The sequence below is a fragment of the Bos javanicus genome, chromosome 7 (genome assembly GCF_032452875.1).
Source record: "Bos javanicus breed banteng chromosome 7, ARS-OSU_banteng_1.0, whole genome shotgun sequence".
Taxonomy (NCBI): Eukaryota; Metazoa; Chordata; class Mammalia; order Artiodactyla; family Bovidae; genus Bos; species Bos javanicus.
In genome coordinates, this window is record NC_083874.1 from 47,644,986 (window position 1) to 47,658,566 (window position 13,581).

Sequence of the window (13,581 nt, forward strand, 5' to 3'; positions counted from 1 at the left end):
TAGACCTAAACTAAATGTGCTCAGAAGTCACCTTCTCCTGAGCTAGATCCAAAAGAAATTGTCACAGCTACTCCAGTACCACCCAAACAAGAGGCAAGTGACAGAGGGAAATTGGAGTGGGAAGATAGTAGTTGCAACCATTTGTGATTCAAATATCTGATTTTTCAAATTTCACAGAAACATATGACAGTGTGCAGGGATTGCTAGACCCCTTCCAGGACCTAAGTCATAAGCTTCCTTTGCTTTGGGTAAAACTACCTCTGTTTGGAGGGAACAGAGGGTATGGATGGACTGAAATAATTTCATCTTCCTTGAGTTTATTCCATGGCCCACCATGCAAGTCATGCCACCAGATTCCTGACTTAAGTGCCCCCTCAGTGACCAAAGCAAGTCCAGGCTGCTGACCTTTATTGTCACCTCTGGCCAAAACATGTTTATTCTTTACATATATGGTGAATTTGCCCTTCAGAGCTGCAGTTCCAACTGCGTGACGTGTTCCCTGATCTCTACAGCAAAACTGAATTCTCTTCCCTTCCTTTGATTTATCACTGTACCTCTTCCAGCCTCTCCTAAAGCACTTTTGAAAATTGTTCACTTTGGGCTCCTTCGCTTTCACAAGGCATTTGAAGGCTTCACTGCACCCTCGTGCTTAGCCTTGTGCCCAGCATGGTATATCAAGCCCTGAAGATATGTTTTGAAAAGAAGTCTGGAGAGAGTATACTGGTGTTAATAGAAGTAATAACATCTTCATCGTTAATAACATTTACAATATGGTAAGCCACTTTAGGGCTTCCCAGATAGCTCAGTAGTAATGAGTGCCAATGCAGGAGGGGCATGAGATCTGGGTTCTGTCTCTGGGTCAGCAAGATCCCCTGGAGAAGGAAATGAGAATCCACTTGGGTATTCATGCCTGGGAAATCCCATGGACAGAAGAGCCTGGTGGCTACAGTCCATGGGGCCACATGAGTTGGGCACAACCGAGTGGCTGAGCACGCAGAAGCCCCTTTATATAGTTGTCTCATTTACACAGTGGCCCCAGGGAGTCTGTATAATTATCTTTCCTACTTTATAGAGCTCAGAAGATTGAGTTAGTCACACAGCTTGTAAGAAGGCAGAATTTCAAAAAAAGAAAAAAGAAGGCAGAATTTCAACTTAGATTTGTATGGCTCACCAAGCCCATAAATGACAAATTCACCTTCTGGGTGGAGATCACAGGCTGACCTCGTGAAAATTATGTAGTCCAAGACAATGAGATCTGTTCTCTTCTATCTTAGCTGGTAGAGATGATCAGGACGCTTTTGTCACCGGCTTTGGAATGATGGCTGCATCCACCTCCAGGAGCTACTATCACATCACTGAAGGAGGAATGAGAGCTGAAACCTGCTTTTCCCCTGCGTCTCCTCCATCCCCTCAGTTGTGTGAAGAGGCAGGCAGTGCAGAGAGAGGAGGGCGCTTGCTCAAGTTTACAAAAGGAACTTCCTGTCTGTCTGGGTCAGCGATCTCCACTTTCTCTTCAGTGGTCTTTGATCTCCACTGTGACCACTCACCTCACATCTGGTAATCAACTCTTTGTCTTAGGATATAAGGCTCCTTATAAGAAATTTCCAGTGAGTTAGTATGATTTGGACAAGCTATCATAGCTGATTGAGAAGTTAGGTCTTTCTATAGAGAGCTACAGGTAGCATTTCTTCCAAGGACCTTTATATCCCACAATTCATCTGAATATGTTATACGTGTCCCTAGTAGATATCAACTCAGTGAATTATAATATGGCTTCTTGCTCTTTCCTTTTTCAGGGAAAATAGTCTATTTTATCAGTTTTATGATGAGGCATACTCAACCAGTCACGTTAGATCTACCAGTGACAGAAACCAATATGAGTGTTGAAAACTGAACTTGGAGGACAGAATTGGCTTCCCAGAGTACTCCAACCTAATTTACATCAGAAAAATATCAAATCAGTTTTGGCCAGAATGGAATGAAAAGCACCTAACCTGAACTGATGTGTAATAAACGCCCTACTGAAGCCTCAAGTTGTCTGTCACTAGAGATGAAGATGTGCTTGAGCAAACTAGAAAGTCAAGTCATTGTGGCAGGCTAGCTGCACTGGTGCCTTTCAGGCTCATTTCCCTCCTGCCTGTTCTGTGAGTGACTCCCTAAGACCTCTTTGGGCACTACTTGCTCACCTCCCCAGTGAACCTGCTGCTTCCCCAAATATTCTAGTCTTCCCTTTCTCAGACTCAGGCATGTCATCTTTTCTCTACCACTGAGTTCATGTATCACAGTTCTCTTACTCTTCTCATCTCAAGGCATTTTCCACTCCTCTATCACATCCTAAGAGGCCAGTTGAGAGGTTATTTACACCTCAGGAAGTGAGGTCAGAGGTAGTCACACAGTCTAAATGAAAGACCACTGGGTAGAGAGTAGACACTTGAGTCCTTGATCTAGACCTACAATGAACTCCTTTGGTAATATTAAGCAAGTCCCCTTGCTAGTCCTTAAAATTATCAAGATAAATATTCTTTCAGAATCTCCTGAGTGCAAATAACATGTTAGCAAACAGAGATTCAGTGAAGTTTTAGAAATCCACATTCTATCTGAAGCCCACCTGTTGCCTCTAGATCTAAGGAGCCCCCCAGCCTTAAATTTACACATCTCATCTTTGAGCTCTAGACTTTTCTCTTGCCACATCCTAATGCCTCCATCCCTTCTTCCCTGAAACCTGAGTCCTCCTGTCTCTTGACAGTGGGTACTAATGTTTTGTCATTGTTATTCAGTCACTGTCATGTCTGACTCTTTGCAGCCCCTTGGACCGTAGCATGCCAGGCTCTTCTGTCCATAGCGTTCTCCAGGCAAGAATACTGGAGTGGATTGCCATTTCCTTCTCCAACTAATGTCTTAATTCTCCCTAATAAGAAAGTTGCATTCAGTGAGGACCTTTAGTTCACTTCAATGCAGCCTACATTTGAGTCCTTAAAAATCCACAATATGACCCTGGACAGGGAGAAAGATAGTCTTAAGACTAGTTTGGTAACACAGAAGGGATCAAGTGTTGGGTGAGCTGAACTGAACTATGTGGTGTGTCTTTTGGTACCTTCCAAGTCAGACTTTGGCTATTCCACCAACCTGCTGCAGATGGAAAGATAGGATAGAGAACGTGAACCCAACAACTCCTAGACATCACCTCAGGAGGGCAACACGCACCTCCCTCTGATTTATGGGATCTGTGGAAAGGGAAAGTGTTCTAACATGCAGTCTCCCCTACTACTTTCCAGGAAGTGCCAAATGCATTCCAGATATAGACTGATTGTGCTCAGCTTTCTAATAGCATGGATATCCTGCAGATTCCAGTAAAACCACTGACTTGCAAAAGGTGTGGCTTTGACCTCTTATGTAGTAGTGGAGATCGCACAGACTCACCCACTTCTCCCCCCCTCCAAGTACTGCTTTCCTTTGTTTATCCATCCATCTATTGAAGTGCATCTTGGTTGTTTCCAGCTTTGTGCCTGTGAATGCAAGCACTATAAACATGCCCTTGCAGATGTTTGTGTGGACTTATATTTTGAACACAATTGAGTAAATACCTAGGAGCACAATTGCTGAGTCTTATGTTTAGTTTTGAAAGAAATTGCTGAACTGTCTTCCCAAGTGATTTTACCATTTGTATTCCCATGAATACTGAATGCATTCCTCTTGAGCCTGACTAGCATTTGGGGGCTGCCAGTTTTTTGGATTTTAACCATTCTAATGGGTGCTGAGAGTGCCCTGAAGAGCAAGGAGCTCAAATCAATCAATCGTAAAGGAAATCAACTCAAATATTCATCGGAAGGACTGATGCTGAAGCTGAAGCTCCAATACGTTGGGCACTTGATGCGAAGAGCTGACTCATTGGAAAAGACCCCGATGCTGGGAAAGATTGAGGTCAGGAGGAGAAGGGGGTGACAGAGGATGAGATGATTGGTTAGCATCACTGACTCAATGGACGTAAGTTTGAGCAACTCTGGGAGATAATGAAGGACAGGAATGCCTGGCATGCTGCAGTCCATGGGGTCTCAAAGACTCAGACAAGACTATGAAGCAAACAACACAATAGGTTTGTAATGGTACTTAATTTTTTTCATTTCATTGGAATTCCCTTGTGACAAGTGATGTCTTTTCTTATGACTATTTTTTTTTTAATTGGAGTAGAATTGATTTACAGTGTTGCATTAGTTTCAGGTGTAGAGGAAAGTAATTCAGGTTTACATATACATATATGTATTTTTTCAGACTTTTCTCTATTATAGGCTATTGCAAGATTTTGAATATAGTTCCCTGGCGATACAGCAGGTTCTTATTGTTTATCTACTTTATATGCAGTAGTGTGTCTCTATTAAACCCATACTCCTAATTTATCCCTCCCCCCACTTTTATTTGGTAAGTATAAGTTTGTTTTCTAGGTCTGTGAGTCTGTTTCTGTTTTGTAAATAAGTTCATTTACATCTTTTTTTAGAGTCCACATGTAAGTGATATCATGTGATATTTTTTTCTCTGACTTATTTTACTTAGTATGATAATCTCTAGGTCCATCTACATTGTTGTGTTGTTGTTCAGTAGCTAAGTTGTGTCTGACTCTGTGACCCCATGGACTGCGGCACACCAGGCCTCTCTGTCCCTTACCATCTTCTGAAGTTCACCCAAGTTCATGCCCACTGAATTGGGGATGACATCCAAACTTCTCATCCTCTGCCACCCTCTTCTCCTTTTGCTTTCAATCTTTGCCAGCATCAGGGTCTTTTCCAATGAGTCAGCTGTTCGCACCAGGTGACCAAAACATTGGAGCTTCAGCTTCAGCATCTGTCCTCCCAATGAGTATTCAGGGTTGATTTCCCTTAGGGTGGACTGGGTTTATTTCCTTGTTGTCCAAGGGACTCTCAAAAGTCTTCTACAGCACCACAATTTGAAAGCATGGGTTCTTCAGTTTTCAGCCTTCTTTATGGTCCAACTCTCACATCTGTACATGACTACTGGAAATCCCACAGCTTTGCCTATATGGACCTTTGTCAGCAAAGTGATGTTTTTGCTTTGTTATATGTTGTCTAAGTTTGGCATCGCCTTCCTTCCAAGAAGCAAGCATCTTCAAATTTCATGGCTGTAGTCACTATCTGCAGTGATTTTGGACCCCAAGAAGAGAAAAATCTGTCACTGCTTCTACTTTTTCCCTTTCTGTTTGCTATGAAGTGATGGGATACTTCATCCACATTGCCAAAGATTAATTGACCACAGGGGTGTGAATTTATTTCTGCGTTCTCTACCCGGTCCCATTTATGTGTTCTGTTCTGATTTATTTGTCTGTTTTTGTGCCAATATGTGCTGTTTTGATTACTGTAGCTTTGTAATATTATTTGAAGTCTGGAAGGTTTTGCTTCCAGCTCTTTTGTGATTTCATATAAATTTTAGGATTATTTATTCTAGTTCTTTTCCTATTTGGAACCAGTCTGTTGTTCCATGTCCAGTTCTAACTGTTGCTTCCTGACCTGCATATAGGTTTCTCAAGAGGCAGGTCAGGTGGTCTGGTATTCCCATCTCTTTCAGAATTGTCCACAGTTTATTGTGATCCACACAGTCAAAGGCTTTGGCATAGTCAATAAATAAGAAATAGATGTTTTTCTGGAATCCTCTTGCTTTTTCCATGATCCAGTGGAGGCTGGCAATTTGGTTTCTGGTTCCTCTGCCTTTTCTAAAATCAGCTTGAACATCTGGAAGTTCACGGTTCACGTATTGCTGAAGCCTGGCTTGGAGAATTTTGAGCATTACTTTACTAGCATGTGAGATGAGTGCAATTGTGCGGTAGTTTGAGCATTCTTTGGCATTGCCTTTCTTTGGGATTGGAATGAAAACTGACCTTTTCCAGTCCTGTGGCCACTGCTGAGTTTTCCAAATTTGCTGGCATATTGAGTGCAGCACTTTGACAGCAGCTCTGGGATTTCTTTGGAAGGAATGATGCTAAAGCTGAAACTCCAGTACTTTGGTCACCTTATGCAAAGAGTTGACTCATTGGAAAAGACTCTGATGCTGGGAGGGATTGGAGCAGGAGGAGAAGGGGACAACAGAGGATGAGATGGCTGGATGGCATCACTGACTTGATGGACGTGAGTCTGAGTGAACTCTGGGAGTTGGTGATGGACGGGGAGGCCTGGCGTGCTGCAATTCATGGGGTCGCAAAGAGTCGGACACGACTGAGCGACTGAACTGAACTGAACTGATTCTAGTTCTATGAACAATATCATGGGTTTCCTATGCCTATTAGCATCTCCTTGGTAAGATGTCTATCCAGATATTTTGTTTGTGTGTTTTTTTTTAATTATTTGTGTTTATAATGTTGGCTTTTGAGTTCTTTGTATATTTTGGGTTCAAGTCCATAATCAGAAGTGTTTTGTAAATATTTTCTCTCAGTCTTTGGGTTCTCTATACAATTATTATACGATTCTAACTAAATGACATTCTAAAACATTCCAAACCACAGAGATGGAAAACAAATCACTGTTTACCAGAGGTTGGAGGAGGGGAGATGGATGAACAGTTTATGCACAGTTGATTTTTAGGGTGGTAAAACTGTTCTTTAGGATATTTGTGGTGGTTAATTTTATGTATCAACTTGACTAGGCTGTGGAGTACCCAGATATTTTGCCAAATATTATTCCCAGCAAGTCTGTGACTGTGTTTTGGATAGGATAAATGAATTAGACTGAATAAAGCAGATGCCGTCCCTTATGTGGGTGATTCTTCCAATCAGTTGAAGGTCTGAGTTGAACAAAAAGATCAATCCAGCCTTGAGCAAGGGGGAATTTTTTTTTCTTCCTGACTACCTTGAACTAAAACATCAGTCTTTTCTTGCCTTCAGATCAAACTGAAACATCACCTCTTGAGTCTTAAACCTGGAGGCCTTTGAACTCAGACTGGAATTATACCATCAACTTTCCAGAGTGTCACACCTGCTGGCTGAAGGTCTTGGGACTTGTCAGCCTCCATAATTGTGTGTTAATTTCTTTTCTTAATATCTATTTATTACTTATTTGGCTGTGTTGGGTCTTAGTTGAAGTGCACAGGCTTCTTTCTAGTTGTGGCAAATGGGCTTAATTGCCCTGTGGCATATGAGATCTTAGTTCCCTGACAGGGATCAAACCTGCATCCCCTGCATTGGAAAGCAAATTCTTAACCACTGGACCACCAGGGAAGTCCTGTGTGCCAACTTCTTTTTTTAAGTATCTATGTATATGTAAAATAATATTTTAACTGAGTAACATCTAATGTTAATAACATAAATAAAAATATATTTTATTGGGTCTGTTGAACCTATATCTATATATATATCATATTGGGTTGCTGAATCATACAGTACTACAGTGATGGATACATGATATCACACATATAGAACTGTACAACACAAAGACTGAATCATGACGTAAAGTAGTTCAGTTCAGATCAGATCAGTCGCTCAGTCGTGTCTGACTCTTTGCGACCCCATGAATCGCAGCACTCCAGGCCTCCCTGTCCATCACCAACTCCCAGAGTTCACTGACTCATGTCCATCGAGTCACTGATGCCATCCAGCCATCTCATCCTCTGTTGCCCCCGTCTCCTCCTGCCCCCAATCCCTCTCAGCATCAGAGTCTTTTCCAATGAGTCAACTCTTTGCATGAGGTGACCAAAGTACTGGAGTTTCAGCTTTAGCATCATTCCTTCCAAAGAAATCCTAGGGCTGATCTCCTTCAGAATGGACTGGTTGGACCTCCTTGCAGTCCAAGGGACTCGCAAGAGTCTTCTCCAACACCACAGTTCAAAAGCATCAATTCTTCGGCGCTCAGCCTTCTTCACAGTCCAACTCTCACATCCATAGTTCACAGTATAAATATAAATTATTTCACAATAATGCAGCAATATGTGTTAATTACTTGTAGCAAATGTACCACGTTCATCTAGGATGTTAATAGGGAAGCCGTGTGTAAGGAAGAGGTGGAATATGGAAACACTGTTCTATCTGCTCAGTTATTTTTTTTAACGTTTCCTTATTTATTTGGCTGTGCCAGGTCTTCATTGCTGCATGTGGGCTATTTAGTGGCGGCATACATATTCTTAAGATGGGGCATGTAGGATCTAGTTCTCCGACCAGAGATCAAACCTGGTCTGCCTGCATTTGAGCACAGAGTCTTAGCCCATGGACCTCTGGGGTAGTTCCTCTGCTCAGTTTTTTTATGAGTCTAAAACTGTTCTAAAATATAAAGTGTGTTAATTTAAAAAATGTCAAGTATGCAGATCTTGGTGGTGTTTGAAGAAAGTAAGACTTGTGTGGAATGGATTGATGCTTGCGGCTGTGAGTTGCCAGAAGTAAATTGATAATTAATTCAGAGGGTAAGAGTGTTTAAGTAGAGGTGGCCAGGTGCAGTACAGCTGCTTCCCAGGAATTTCCAGATGAGTTGGTTGGTGATGGTGGAGGAGTGGATCGGAGTTGTGAGTTTACTCTTGCATGTGGTTTTGGTATCTGAACCAATTCAGAGTAAAAGTTAAAGGAGTCGGTGACCTAACTGTCATTGTGTAACCCCTCAGTCTGTCTGCAAGGTCAGACGTGTCAGGCAGGTACCCCATCACCAAAAAGAGAAGCAGATTAAGCACCCTGAATTCAGGTGGTGGTATAAAATATTTCTTGACTTTCCCCCTGATTCACTTGCAGTATAAATAAAGCCTGCCAGCAGGCTGTCTCCAGAAAACTCCTTTCTTCCTGTGTTCTCTAGTCGCCCTGCCATTGAGTCTTTCTCTTTTTTTATCCTGTCAGGCCAAGCCTGGATCCTCTCCTCGGGACCCTCATCTTCATCCAGGAGAAGAGCTACAAATGCTCCTGGTCACTTTGAGCCTCCTCCTGGCCATCAGTGGTGGGTCTTTAGATACAGCAGTGGATGCCCCTTGGGATTTGGGATACTTTCAGCAAAGCCTCAGTCTCTCTACACTGTCTTATCACAGACACCTTCTTCACCAGGAAAGAGGAGGGGAGGGAAGGAAGATACGAGGATAAAAGGAAACTCTGTCTTACTGTATTAGCTATTATTATTGTTATAATTATCACTGTTATTGCTGGAGCCTAGAACTGCCTGCTGCTTGACTGCTTTTCTGTCCCTGCTCCAGACCCTAGATATCCCAACAATAATATCCCTTTTTTTCCTTTGAAGTAATATGAGTGAGCCTTTGGCAGAACCCCAACTGTTCTCTAACCTCCCCCCACCCCCAATGTTCTTACAGAGGAGTTGGGGCTGCTTATGCTGCAGGAGGTGAGAAGGAAGCACCATCCAGGTGCAGTTGTATCCACAGGAAGCAGAAAAGTGTAGAGTTCAACACTCATCATCTCTGATGTTATCTTTTAATGAGAAATACATCGGGAAGAAGGCAGCTTTGACGGGCCCCTGCTGGGGAGAATGTGGCTGAATGGCATATGGTCTAATTGTCAGGAGCATGCACAGAACTGACTCAGCAGCTTTGATTGCTGCTGCATCTCTGAGGCCAACTCCCCCTGCTCCTGCCCTTTCTGTGCTATTCCCAAGCTGAAGGTTAGTCCCCCGAACGAGCTGAGGTCTAGCCAGGAGACTGGGGCCAGCCTGCCCTTCCAGCATCTCTTTCAGATACACCAAAAGGAGGAAGCACATCAAAGGAGGACGAGCAATTTTGCTTTCTGCTCTGAAGGCCAATATAAACAGAAATCATCATGCCAGCCCTTAGGGAGAGAGGGCGGAATCAGGGGCTTTTTATCCAATTCGTCCATATCAACATTTCGAATCCAGAGGATCGGATGCCTTTGTTCACAAAAGGTCACAAGAAGAGCATGTTGACTCCAGTAAGCATTCTTAAGCAGTCTCCTGGGTCAGGCCATTCCGGAAGGGTCTGCCTTCGGAGACACACCACACTATGATAAGAAATACAGAAGGGGCACAGAGTTCTTGCAGCTCAGAATTCTTTGTCTAGTTGCTCAGAGCCCACTGAACTCTGCAGAATGGGTTCTGAGTTCTGGTCCTGTTTATGTCTCATACCTGGCAGGTGACTCCTCTCTCTGGGGCGTCAGTTTCCTCATTCTGCAGTATGAGGAGGGACTGCACTGGTACAACCGCCTATGACTCTGAGTCCACTTTGAAAGAACCTGGCAAACTCTTTTTTTGAGTATAGTTGATTTACAATGTTGTATTAGTTTCAGATGTCTGGCAAAGTGAATCTGTTATACATATGCATATGTCCACTCTCTTTTAGATTATTCTCTCATATAGGCCATTAGAGTGTTGAGTATAGGGCCCTGTGCTATACAGTAGGTTCTTATTATTATCTATTTTATATATAGCAGTGTGTATATGTCAGTCCCAATCTTCAATCCCCCCACTCACCCCCTGATAACCATAAATTTATTTTCTATATCTGTAATTCTATTTCTACTTTATAGATAAGTTCATTTGTACCCCCTTTTTAGATTCCATATATAAGAGATGTCATATGATGAGATGGCTAGACAGCATCACTGATTCAATGGACATGAATTTGGACCAGGAGACAGTGGAGAACAGAAGAGGCTGGCATGCTACAGTCCATGGGGTTGCAGAGAGTCAAACACAACTTAGTGACTGAATAACAATGATATTTGTCTTTCTCGGTCACTCTCTTACTTCACTCACGATGATAATCTCTGTCTATCCATGTTGCTGCAAATGGCATTATTTCATTCTTTTCTGTGGCTGAGTACTATTCCATTGTATATATGTACCACTACTTCTTTATCCACTCATCTGTCAGGGGACGCTTAGGTTGCTTCCATGTCCTGGCTATCATAAATAGTGTTGCGGTAAACATTGGGGTGACTGTATCCTTTCAAATTGTGGTTTTCTCTGCCTATATGCCCAGGCGTGGGCTTTTTATTTTTGGCTAAATGAACACAGATTCCTGGGTCCAATGCCAGGTTTTGTATGTCAAGTTTTCTAGGGCTGTGGCCTATATCTTTGCGAATTTAATAAGTTTCCCTGGAGATGCTGAGGCAGCCAGCTGGGTACTCAGATAAAACATGCTTGGCAGCCACTGAACTAAATGATCTTTAAGGGCCCTTTCTCAGATGATTATTTTTAAAATAATTAATTATATTTTAACAACATAAAATGTAGGCAATTTTCAGAAAAATCAGAAAAGTGGAGAAAATTGAATTTTTTAATGATAATCATTCTACCAGTCAGAGGACTCTACACTATCAGTTGTTCTAATACAGAGGTTTCTGGATTTTTCCTTTTGTTGGTTTGCACAGTTATAACTACACTGCAGCTACAAATCTGCATCTTGGTTTTCATCTAACATTCTCTTATAAACATTTTCCCATATTTTGTCTATGTTTTATAATTAACATTTTAAAAAGTAAATGACAATCTGAGAGCATGGTCCCTGGCCTGCCTTTTCCTCCCTTCTCCTGGGCATTTTCAGCTATGTGAATTGAACCACTTTCTTTGTTGCAGAGTTCTGCAGATGTGAGAGCACAGAATGGGCTGTCTACCCTTCCGTGGCTAGGCAGGACCCTGACAACCCATGTTCTGCCTACAAAATGCTCTACTTTGGCATTTATGCCTGAAGACCAATTCATGAGTCAGATGCGCTAAGTGAAGCCAGCATGGACACCTTTCCACGCTCTCTGACCCCTCTCCTGAGAATCCTGTATCATTGCTGTTGATGGAACAGATTAATGGAGAAACTGATGAGTCTGACCCAGAAAACATCTCCTGATCACTCCCAGTCAGTTTTCATTTGCTATGGTTTGTTTGGCCACTTAGGGGCTGCAGTGAACTTCAGTCTTAATTGGCAAGATCTCAGGTTTGGGAAGCTCATTCATAGACCCAGTCACAAGCCCTCTCAGACTCAGTAACAAGCAGAAAACTCAGGGCTAGGCTTTGGGCAGAGAGGATGCTTAGCATCTGGTGGCTCAGGGCATCCCTACCCTCAGTAAGCTTCTCTTCATAGACAGCAGAAGTCAAGAAGCCTGCTACAACACATGCTATTCAAGCAGGAAGCTGAGACTTTTCCTGGGGAAAGGACTATTTAGGGCCTCATAGTGGGTATGAGGCAGAACTTGTTGGCCAGAACTGGCTGCCTGTCCTTGACATCAGGCTGAAGTGCTGATACAAAGTGTCTGTGACTGCTCCTCCTTCAGGAAGTCTCCAGAGCTCAGGTTGACCTTGTCACTCCTCCATGTTCCCAGCCAACTGCTCTGCCTCAAGCCCATGCTAATCTAATGTCCTTATGGTCATCCCTTCTCTTCTCTTCCTTCCCTCCCTCTCTCCCAACCTCCCAAAGTCTCTCCCTCTTTCCCAACCTCCCTCCCTCCCATTCTCCCTTCCTTCCAGAAGTTTTTTGAATGTTAAGCCTATGTCAAGTACAGTACTGGAGATTCTACAGGTTCAGCAGCTGTTGGGAGTGACAGACCAGTCCACCTGTATGGCGGTTTCACCCCCAGCATGATGAATACTGTGACTGGGCTGTGGAAACATAGGGAAGGGCACTGATCCCAGAATGTAGAGGAGAGGGGCTTCCTGGAGCAGCTCACCTCTGAATCACATCCTGAAGACTGAGTAGGAATGAGCAGGGAGAGTGCGAGGACCATTCAGTCTTGAGCCTATGGGTAAGAAAGCATATGACCCACGTGAGGAACTGCACATCGTTCTGCATTCAGGGCCTACAGGGTTCCGAGTGATGGAACACGACCTTCTATGCAAGTGGTGTGCTGTATGCCACTGGTGGAGCCTTGTAAGCAGTAGCGTTCCACTCTAGCAGCAGGGAGCTGTGGCTCTGTGCACTTGGGGAGACAGAGGGGACTGCCCAAGCTCTGAGAGGGAAGGAAGTCTCCTTTGGTTAAATAACACTGAAAGCTTCTGTAAAGTGCAGAGATGTCCTGGAAGAGGCTATCATATTCAGCTGTTCTCACTGGCTGACCTCATCACTCTTCCTATTGTTCAGTCACTTAAGTTGTGTCCAACTCATTGTCACCTCATGAACTGCAGTATGCCGGGCTTCCCTGTCCTTCACTCTCCTAGAGTTTGCTCAGACTCATGTCCACTGAGTGCAGTGATGCCATGCAAACATCTCACGCTCCGTCACCCTTCTCCTCCTGCCTTCATCTTTCCTAGCATCAGGGTCTTTTCTAGTGAGTTGGCTCTTCGCATCAGGTGGCCAAAGTATTGGAGCTTCAGCTTCAGCATCAACCCTTCCAGTGAATATTCAGAGTTTATTTCCCTTAGGATTGACTGGTTTGATCTCCTTGATGTCCAAGGGTCTTCTCCAGCACCATAGTTCATGCTTTTCCTGTGCAGGCACCCAACTAGGCACTGAAGGGATAGAACCCAGGAGTGGTGGGCATCATGGGGAAGAATCAGAACCTTCTGGAGGAGAACTTGTCCCGATGGGACACTACTGTGAAGGTCCCTGGGCAGCTTGGCAGGGAGTCAGCACAAACCAGAGACTGAGAAAGAGAGCTGAGAGCACCAGCGTGGCCTTGTCCTCTTATCAACTCTATCCTGAAAGCCGACAGCATCCTTAGCT